General features: G+C 57.4%; 1 long non-coding RNA gene across 1 annotated transcript in view; it reads left to right on the plus strand.

The window, feature by feature from the left end:
• Positions 1 to 245: 245 nt before the first annotated feature.
• Positions 246 to 10,578, plus strand: part of LOC141167267 (uncharacterized) — a 106,145-nt gene continuing 95,812 nt past the window's right edge. Inside the window, exon 1 of the long non-coding RNA XR_012251412.1 lies at positions 246 to 342. This is a non-coding gene — a long non-coding RNA (uncharacterized lncRNA). The remainder of the gene's footprint in view (positions 343 to 10,578) is intronic.

Genomic DNA, 10,578 nt, shown 5'->3' on the forward strand with positions numbered 1-10,578 from the left:
CTTCCGTGGTCGACCTGGACGTCTCTGTGAGATGGTTGCAGTTCCATCTTTGTTAAATTTTTGTATAAATTTTGCTACAATATTCTGGTAGGCAGTGGCTGTTAGACACCTAGTTGTTGGGAAAGAAACTTGAAGTAATGCTTTAATGCATATAGGACTAAATGGGGTTAATCCACCATGACATCTTGATTAGGAGTAGCTGAACAGCTGCTCACCATATCTCCACCCCTGGGTGGGATTCACTGGGTAAATTTAGAGCTGTTTGCTTCACACATCCTGGACGTAGGGAGGTTGCAGGTCTTCGGGATTGCTAAAGGACATGGAAGCTGAACTCTAAGCCAGGTGGGCTAACCAGCACTATTGCACAGACTTGTTACTTTGTGTTTTACCTTGTGCCTGACAAAGGTTGTATTTAAGTTTTCTGGTGACGTGGTTTATGAGGATTGCAATAAGCCAGACGGACTTTAAATAGAAATGGTTCCTGTGTCTACCTCTTTAAGAAGCCGAGTGAGTCGACCTACAACAGTAGGTATTACTTTATCCAGGTTTGATGCACCTCTGCTAATCAGGCGACTATTGCTGTTTGCTTTTCTCCATAAACATCCAAAGACAGTCACATATTGTCCCCATGCCATCTTAAATTCCCTGTACTATTAAAAAGTTCAGCATAGGTTTACCTTTTACAGACTGGTTTCTGTCTTTCTATGAGATTGCTGTGATCACTTCTTCTATAGGACTGAAGTGGCAACTTACCCAACCACTGTGATCCACAGAAAGTGCTTATCACCAACCTGGTTCTGGATCCAGAACAAAGAAGAAGAACATGTGTGCCTGGGCCTATTAATGCCACTGATGATGCATAACTATTATAATTACAATTTGTTTATTACTATTGTTAAATTATCATATTTACCTTAAAAAGGTTGTATCATCTTCATTCTTCAGGAGCGCACCGATCCGCTCCTCTTCTACTGATTTCCTGCTTCCTGGAAAAGTTTGCACTTCTGATTGATTGACAATTCAGTCCACGAGCATTATCGATCTGCTGGTCCAAACTGTGCTCTCCAATGCTGCAAACAAAGGCAGGTTTGTCTTCTGCAGCATTGGAGAACAGCAGGAACAATGAAGCTAGCCGGATCCAGCACTCCAAATAGCCTTAGACCAGCACTTGAAAACTCTATTGAAAAGAGCTTGTAAGCTCTGTGCTTATTACCTAAGAGACCGGCCTCTGATGCTAGACCAGGGGTCTCAAACACGCGGCCCGCGGGCCCCATGCGGCCCCTCCAGCTGCTTCTTGCGGCCCGCAGGCACATAGACTCGGTAACTATCGCGGCTCTCTCCAGCCACCGACATCAGCGCTGTAATGCAGTGTATTGCCGCGCAGAGACTGGCTCTCTGCACAGCAATACCAGTGTCAGCCGCCAGCCTGTCAGAGGCCAGCAGCTGACGTCTGCGTCCCAGCGCAGATGTCAGCTGCTAGCCTCTGATAGGCTGGCGGCTGACACTGGAACTGCTGTGCAGAGAGCCGGTCTCTGCGCGGCAATACACTGCACTACAGCGCTGAGGTCGGCGGCTGCTGCAGAGAGCCGCAATGGTGATGGGGTCTGTGCCTGTGGAGCCACAGGTGCAGAAAGGACACCGAGGGAATGGCGGACAGGTGAGAATCTTTTTTTTTTTATCTCTGTCATGTGAAATACAGCACAGGGGACCTGTGCTCAGTATGGGGGGGCACTGTGCGCAGTATGGGGGGACGGGGACCCTGAGCGCTGTAGGGGGGATGGGGACCCTGAGCGCTGTAGGGGGGACGGGGACCCTGAGCGCTGTAGGGGGGACGGGGACCCTGAGCGCTGTATGGGGGGACGGGGACCCTGAGCGCAGTATGGGGGGACGAGGACCCTGAGCGCAGTATGGGGGGACGAGGACCCTGAGCGCAGTATGGGGGGACGGGGACCCTGTGCACAGTATGGGGAGATGGGGACCCTGTGCGCATTATGGGGGGATGGGGACCCTGTGCGCAGTATGGGGGGAGGGGACGGACCATGTGCGCAGTATGAGGGGAGGGGACGGACCATGTGCGCAGTATAGGGGGAGGGGACGGACCATGTGCGCAGTATGGGGGGAGGGGACGGACCCTGTGCGCATTATGGGGGGACGGGGACCCTGTGCGCATTATGGGGGGACGGGGACCCTGTGCGCAGTATGGGGGATGGGGACCCTGAGCGCAGTATGGGGGGGCGGGGACCCTGTGCGCAGTATGGGGGGACGGGGACCCTGAGCGCAGTATGGGGGGACGAGGACCCTGTGCGCAGTATGGGGGGACGGGGACCCTGTGCGCAGTATGGGGGGACGGGGACCCTGTGCGCAGTATGGGGGGACGGGGACCCTGTGCGCATTATGGGGGGATGGGGACCCTGTGCGCATTATGGGGGGACGGGGACCCTGTGCGCAGTATGGGGGGACGAGGACCCTGAGCGCAGTATGGGGGGGCGAGGACCCTGTGCGCAGTATGGGGGGGCGAGGACCCTGTGCACAGTATGGGGGGACGGTGACCCTGTGCGCATTATGGGGGGACGGGGACCCTGTGCGCAGTATGGGGGATGGGGACCCTGAGCGCAGTATGGGGGATGGGGACCCTGAGCGCAGTATGGGGGGAGGGGACGGACCCTGTGCGCATTATGGGGGGACGGTGACCCTGTGCGCATTATGGGGGGACGGGGACCCTGTGCGCAGTATGGGGGATGGGGACCCTGAGCGCAGTATGGGGGGCGAGGACCCTGTGCGCAGTATGGGGGGACGGGGACCCTGAGCGCAGTATGGGGGGACGAGGACCCTGTGCGCAGTTTGGGGGGACGGGGACCCTGTGCGCAGTATAGGGGGAAGGGGACCCTGTGCGCATTATGGGGGGACGGGGACCGTGTGCGCAGTATGGGGGGACGGGGACCCTGTGTGCATTATGGGGGGACGGGGACCCTGTGCGCATTATGGGGTGACGGGGACCCTGTGCGCAGTATGGGGGGATGGGGACCCTGAGCGCAGTATGGGGGGACGGGGACCCTGTGCGCAGTATGGGGGGACGGGGACCCTGTGCGCAGTATGGGGGTGACGGGGACCCTGTGCGCAGTATGGGGGGATGGGGACCGTGTGCGCAGTATGGGGGGACGGGGACCCTGTGTGCATTATGGGGGGACGGGGACCCTGTGCGCATTATGGGGTGACGGGGACCCTGTGCGCAGTATGGGGGGATGGGGACCCTGAGCGCAGTATGGGGGGACGGGGACCCTGTGCGCAGTATGGGGGGAGGGGACGGACCATGTGCGCAGTATGAGGGGAGGGGACGGACCATGTGCGCAGTATAGGGGGAGGGGACGGACCATGTGCGCAGTATTGGGGGAGGGAACGGACCCTGTGCGCAGTATGGGGGGGACCCTGTGCGCAGTATGGGGGGACGGGGACCCTGTGCGCATTATGGGGGGACGGGGACCGTGTGCGCAGTATGGGGGGACGGGGACCCTGTGTGCATTATGGGGGGACGGGGACCCTGTGCGCATTATGGGGTGACGGGGACCCTGTGCGCAGTATGGGGGGATGGGGACCCTGAGCGCAGTATGGGGGGACGGGGACCCTGTGCGCAGTATGGGGGGACGGGGACCCTGTGCGCAGTATGGGGGGACGGGGACCCTGTGCGCATTATGGGGGGACGGGGACCCTGTGCGCAGTATGGGGGGAGGGGACGGACCATGTGCGCAGTATGAGGGGAGGGGACGGACCATGTGCGCAGTATAGGGGGAGGGGACGGACCATGTGCGCAGTATGGGGGGAGGGAACAGACCCTGTGCGCAGTATGGGGGGGACCCTGTGCGTAGTATGGGGGGTAGAGGGACCCTATGCGCAGTATGGGGGGGACGGACCCTGTGCGCAGTATGGGGGGGGGACCCTGTGCACGGTATGGGGGGGGATTCTGTGCGCAGTATGGGGGGACCTGGATGGGGGACATGTCTGCAACATGGGGACCTGGATGGGGGACATGTCTGCAAGACAAGGACCAGGATGGGGTACCATGTCTGCAATATGGGGGACCATGTCTGCAATATGGGGGACCTGGATGGGGGACCATGTCTGTGACGCGCCCCCTGGGACATATTCCTTTTTGAGGGGAATACCCGGCACCAGATCAGATGGGGGGGGTTGTAGTCTCCGAGCGGCTGTGACCCGGCCCGTGCCCAGGGCGTCAAGCTCAGTGTTATGTGGCAGTCCTACAGATGTTATTAAGAGTTCTTTTGTGTCGACTACGCCACCCGTTGTGATGCGGTCACTGTGGCCGCCGCTGCAGCAGGGTCCGCTGAGGCTGATGGTGGGTGCGCAGCTTGGTGGGATAACCCCCAACGGGAGGGGTATAGCCTCAGGGGGGACAGGTGCAGAGGATGGGGGTTGTGGTGGTGCGGTGCAGACGGCAATGAAGACAGAGTCGGGTTGTGCAGTTAAGGGTGTTTACTTACTGCAGATGTTGTACTGGTCACTCCAGCTTCGAGTGACCACCCGAGCCGTGCTGCGTCCACCAGGTCCTGGATCCAGCCAACCCCCAAACAAGTCCGGAGCGTGGCCCTGAGCTCTCCTTCTGTCCCGTTCTCTGGCCGTCCCCACCAGTGATCCACCTAGGTCCAGCTCCCTCGGGCCTTCTGTTGGGACACCCTTGGCCTTGGGTTCCCTGACCCTTCATGTGGTGTGCCTTCGGGGTGGATGTGATGGGTGACCGTGACAAACGCTGCCCACGGTCTCCGGTCTCTGGCTAGGGTGTGTTTTCTGCCCCCACCAGCTTGGGATCCGGTACCCTTTGCCGACTCCTCACCCGGTGCTTTAATTTGGGTTCTTGGGTCCTCTCTGTTTTCCCCTCTGGGTACTCCTTCTCTGCTCCTCTCTCACTCAGGGTCTCTCTCTTGCTGCAGGCTGACTTCCTCTCTGCTTGCTGTCTGCTCCTCTGCAGCTGTCTTGCTGTCTCCAACTGACTTGTTCTCTGCATCTGACCCTGATCTTAGTTGGTGCCCACCTTATATACACCCTCTATGTGTGAGCTCAGGTGACCAGCACCCAATGAGCTCCTATCTTTACCCAGGCTGCTCCCCCTATCTGCCCCTACACTACTTGGGATGTACCACCCCCCTCCCACTCCAGCCAGGAACAGACTCGGTCGTACCTGCACATTTCTAAGTGGGAGTACCGTCGGTCTGCTCCTCGGAAATGGGATGTGTGTAGTGCATGCAGCCTACCGAGCTCAGTTCCACTCTCCATCCTTGCCCGGAAGTGGAATATCACACCTCTGGGTTGAGGTGCAATACCCCTGTAGCAGCCGAATCCTCAGGGTGCTACATTCCCCCCTGGTAAATCACAGCACATCCTCGGGCTGTAAGACAAAACACCAAAACATACAAATTTTTACATAAACATATAAAACATATAAAACATTATATATATATATAAAACATTCTCGTCGCCTCTGGCTCCTCCTCCGGTCACTGTGCAACGTGTGACCGGGTAAAGTGCGACAGTCTTTCTGGAAAACTGGTTTTCCTATAAAACCAGTAGGGGGCGCTTTAGGAAGCGCAACTATATACAGGGGAAGTTGGCCGCTCTCAGTCCTCGGCCAGGTAAAGGGAAGGGATGACCGCTCTCAGTCCTCGGTCAGTGGGATTAAGGGAACAACGGGTAACAGTTCACACTTGCTGGTCCCAACGGGGACTATATTAGCAACAACAACAGTTTCAGTTTCTGTTTCAGTTTCAGTTTCAGTTCACGGTTTCAGTTTACTGTGCCCCGACGGGCAACTATATACAGCTTCTGCTTCGCTGTCCTTAGCGACGGCGTCCTCCTGCTCTTTGCTTATAGCTGGTTGTTACTTCAGACCCGTCCGGGTCCTCTTGCTCCTCCTCCTCGCACTGCAACTCCTCCTCCGTCAGGCGGTGTACGTGGAGGGCATAAGGTCCTTTGGCACACTTGTGCCGGGTAAAGGTGACCTCGTCTCCGATGTAGAGGTCACGACCTCTGTGCCCCTCCGGCAGATGGGACTCCACGTCTCTGCGCGTGACAAAGACGTCGCCGGGGGTGTTGTTGTCTCGGATGAAGCCCCACCCATGCTGCTGGTTGAACTTGATCACTGTCCCGATGGTGCGGGGACAATGCGCTGCATGGGGGTCCCTCCTGGTCCGGCTCTTCTGCTCGGCACTCCGTACTTGGGCCTGCTGTTCCCGGACCCGCCTCTCTCTCCGCTCCCTCGCAAACTCTTCGAGCTGCTGTCGGCAACACTCAGCACGCTCCGCTGCAGCTGCCCTGGTTTCCTGAGTGAACCCCATTAGGTCTTCTCCGGTGGGGTCCCACTCAAATTGGGCCTCTTCAAGCGGGGGCGAGATCCGTGCCACGGGCGTCGGAGCCGGAATCAGGGGCTCACACAAGGGCCCTAGTCTCTGCTGCCGTTCCAGCTCATGGAATTCTTCGGGCCAGATGAAGGGCCGCCCGTCCGGCCATGTGAGCTGGCTGAACAAGTCCTCCCCCAGGTGTGGCACCCTTGGTCTTATGGGCGCGGGCGCGGTGGTGGTGGCGCCCGGGTTACCCAGGCCTTGCGGCCAGGCCTGGGGCACCTGGAAGGTGAAGGGCACCGTTAGGACGGCGGCGCCCTGGGCTACCTGGCCTTGCGGCCAGGCCGGAGGCTCCGCGGAGGTAGGGGGCGCTGTTGGTGATGCGGCGCCCGGGGGTACTAGGCCTTGCGACCAGGCTGGTGGTATTTCCTGCTTTGTCACGCTCCGGGTCGAGGCGCGTGACGTCACAGGGGTCGCTGCGGCGGCTTCCGGTCGGGGCCTAGTCCATAGCGGTGACATGGCGGCTACGGGCACAGCAGGGGGACTTTCGGGCTCTGCAACGGGGAGCTGGGGCAGGTGGGCGGTTTCTCGGTCTGGGGTATAGGCGTCCCCTTTACCTGCCTCCATGCGTTCGGCTCCCTTCTCGGCGCCGTCTTCAGCCTTTGGTCCTCCCGCGCCATCCTCAGAGGCGGTCTGCTTCCTCTTCCAGGGTAGCGTGCTCCGTTGACTGGTCTCAGCTTGCTGGGCCATCTCCCGGCTCCATTCCGCCAATATCTCGCGCTGTACCCGGGCCATCCTCCGTGCGAGGCCCTCCAGGGCAGTCTGTGCACACTCCCGGTCTCGGGGGAGCTGTGCTAGGACCTCCACTAGGCCTAGTGGGGTCGTGGTGTCTAGCAGGCTCCTGACCAACGGGTCGGTGCTGCTCTGCTCTTCTTCCAGCAGGCTCCTGGCCAGCGGGCCGGTGCTGCTCTGCTCTCCTTCCTCGGTCTTTAGCAGACTCCTGGCCAGCGGGCCGGTGCTGTTCTGCTTTCTCTCCATATCCGGGTAAGCTCCTCCGCTACTCCTCGTTAGACTTCTTGCCTCCGGGTGCGCTCGCTCCAGACTGCTCGTTAGACTTCTTGTCTCCGGGTGCGCTCGCTCCAGACTGCTCCAGGCGGCACCCATCTTCGTTCTTTTCTTTCGTCTCCTCCCACTTCGAGGGCGGTCCCGGGGCAACTCGGTGACTGTCAGCTCCAGGGGTAGTTCTTTCACGCTGACAGACACCTCCAGCATCACAGTCTCTGTTGGTGGGGGCGGTTTCCACTTTTGGCGCCATTTTCTGTCCTGGCCCACGATGGGAGGCGGCCTCTTGCCCTCCTTTGGCACGCCCATAATGGCGTCCGCTGCTCTTCCAAGGCGGGAAATCTTCGGATTTGGCGGGAAGCGTCGCCCAGTGGCGGGAAACTCTGCAGATGGCGGGAACAAGCTGGAAATGGCGGACAACCGGCGGGAAACGACCTGTGATGGGGTCCGATGGCGTGGACCCTCCGGAACCGGCGGGAGACTTCTTTCTGAGGTAAACTTGCACTTTTCTTCAGGCACGCAGTACCCGGTTGTTGTGGGCACGTAATCCTGCCGACTACGCCAAAGTTGACGCGCCCCCTGGGACATATTCCTTTTTGAGGGGAATACCCGGCACCAGATCAGATGGGGGGGGTTGTAGTCTCCGAGCGGCTGTGACCCGGCCCGTGCCCAGGGCGTCAAGCTCAGTGTTATGTGGCAGTCCTACAGATGTTATTAAGAGTTCTTTTGTGTCGACTACGCCACCCGTTGTGATGCGGTCACTGTGGCCGCCGCTGCAGCAGGGTCCGCTGAGGCTGATGGTGGGTGCGCAGCTTGGTGGGATAACCCCCAACGGGAGGGGTATAGCCTCAGGGGGGACAGGTGCAGAGGATGGGGGTTGTGGTGGTGCGGTGCAGACGGCAATGAAGACAGAGTCGGGTTGTGCAGTTAAGGGTGTTTACTTACTGCAGATGTTGTACTGGTCACTCCAGCTTCGAGTGACCACCCGAGCCGTGCTGCGTCCACCAGGTCCTGGATCCAGCCAACCCCCAAACAAGTCCGGAGCGTGGCCCTGAGCTCTCCTTCTGTCCCGTTCTCTGGCCGTCCCCACCAGTGATCCACCTAGGTCCAGCTCCCTCGGGCCTTCTGTTGGGACACCCTTGGCCTTGGGTTCCCTGACCCTTCATGTGGTGTGCCTTCGGGGTGGATGTGATGGGTGACCGTGACAAACGCTGCCCACGGTCTCCGGTCTCTGGCTAGGGTGTGTTTTCTGCCCCCACCAGCTTGGGATCCGGTACCCTTTGCCGACTCCTCACCCGGTGCTTTAATTTGGGTTCTTGGGTCCTCTCTGTTTTCCCCTCTGGGTACTCCTTCTCTGCTCCTCTCTCACTCAGGGTCTCTCTCTTGCTGCAGGCTGACTTCCTCTCTGCTTGCTGTCTGCTCCTCTGCAGCTGTCTTGCTGTCTCCAACTGACTTGTTCTCTGCATCTGACCCTGATCTTAGTTGGTGCCCACCTTATATACACCCTCTATGTGTGAGCTCAGGTGACCAGCACCCAATGAGCTCCTATCTTTACCCAGGCTGCTCCCCCTATCTGCCCCTACACTACTTGGGATGTACCACCCCCCTCCCACTCCAGCCAGGAACAGACTCGGTCGTACCTGCACATTTCTAAGTGGGAGTACCGTCGGTCTGCTCCTCGGAAATGGGATGTGTGTAGTGCATGCAGCCTACCGAGCTCAGTTCCACTCTCCATCCTTGCCCGGAAGTGGAATATCACACCTCTGGGTTGAGGTGCAATACCCCTGTAGCAGCCGAATCCTCAGGGTGCTACATCTGCAATATGGGGGACCTGGATGGCGGACCATGTCTGCAATATGGGGACCATGTCTGCAATAATGGGGACCTGGATGCGGGACCATGTCTGCAATATAGGGGACCATGTCAGCAATATGGGGGATCTGGATGGGAGACCATGTCTGCAATATGGGGGACCATGTCTGCAATATGGAGGACCTGGATGGGAGACCATGTCTGCAATATGGGGGACCTGGATGGGAGACCATGTCTGCAATATGGGGGACCTGGATGGGAGACCATGTCTGCAATATGGGGGACCTGGATGGGAGACCATGTCTTCAATATGGGGGACCTGGATGGAGACCATGTCTACAATATGGGGGACCTGGATGGGAGACCATGTCTGCAATATGGGGGACCTGGATGGGAGACCATGTCTGCAAGATGAGTACCAGTTCAAAGGGTGTATAGAAAATAAAATGGTATCACTAAAAATGTCACTTTGTCATGCCAATAATGCGGCCCCCAAATTAAATGTTTTTCCGTGTTCGGCCCATATGCCCAGCTGAGTTTGAGACCCCTGTGCTAGACTGTAGTGATGGCTGCTAATCTATGCAATGAGCTATAAACAACACATTTAGAAATTCTTCTGCTCTTGAGAATGGTAAGGATTTTTAATAACAAGTAAATTGCAAAGTTGCTATTTTTATGAGCACTTTGCAATTGTATCCATTTATGATGAGACAAAAATGAAACATTACTCTTGATGGAAAGTGAACAAATTATAATTAAATTTTAAACCTTATTGCCATTATAGCAAACCCAATAGACCAGAGATTTGTGAAACACATGTATTTTACCATAATGAATATACACTGCTCAAAAAAATAAAGGGAACACTTAAACAACAGAATATAACTCCAAGTAAATCAAACTTCTGTGAAATCAATCAATTTCACATGCTGTTGTGCAAATGGAATAGACAATAGATAGAAATTATTGGCAATTATCAAGACACCCTCAATAAAGGAGTGGTTCTGCAGGTGGGGACCACAGACCACATCTCAGTACCAATGCTTTCTGGCTGATGTTTTGGTCACTTTTGAATGTTGGTTGTGCTTTCACACTCGTGATAGCATGAGACGGACTCAACAACCCACAGAAGTTCCTCAGGTAGTGCAGCTCATCCAGGATGGCACACCAATGAGAGCTGTGGCAACAAGGTTTGCTGTGTCTGTCAGCGTAGTGTCCAGAGGCAGGAGGCACTACCAGGAGACAGGCCAGTACACCAGGAGGCGTGGAGGGGGCCGTAGGAGGGCAACAACCCAGCAGCAGGACCGCTACCTCCGCCTTTGTGCAAGGAGGAACAGGAGGAGCACTGCCATAGCCC

This window comes from Phyllobates terribilis, unplaced genomic scaffold (genome assembly GCF_046119375.1).
Source record: "Phyllobates terribilis strain yellow unplaced genomic scaffold, ASM4611937v1 Scaffold_1__5_contigs__length_1240528914, whole genome shotgun sequence".
NCBI lineage: Eukaryota > Metazoa > Chordata > Amphibia > Anura > Dendrobatidae > Phyllobates > Phyllobates terribilis.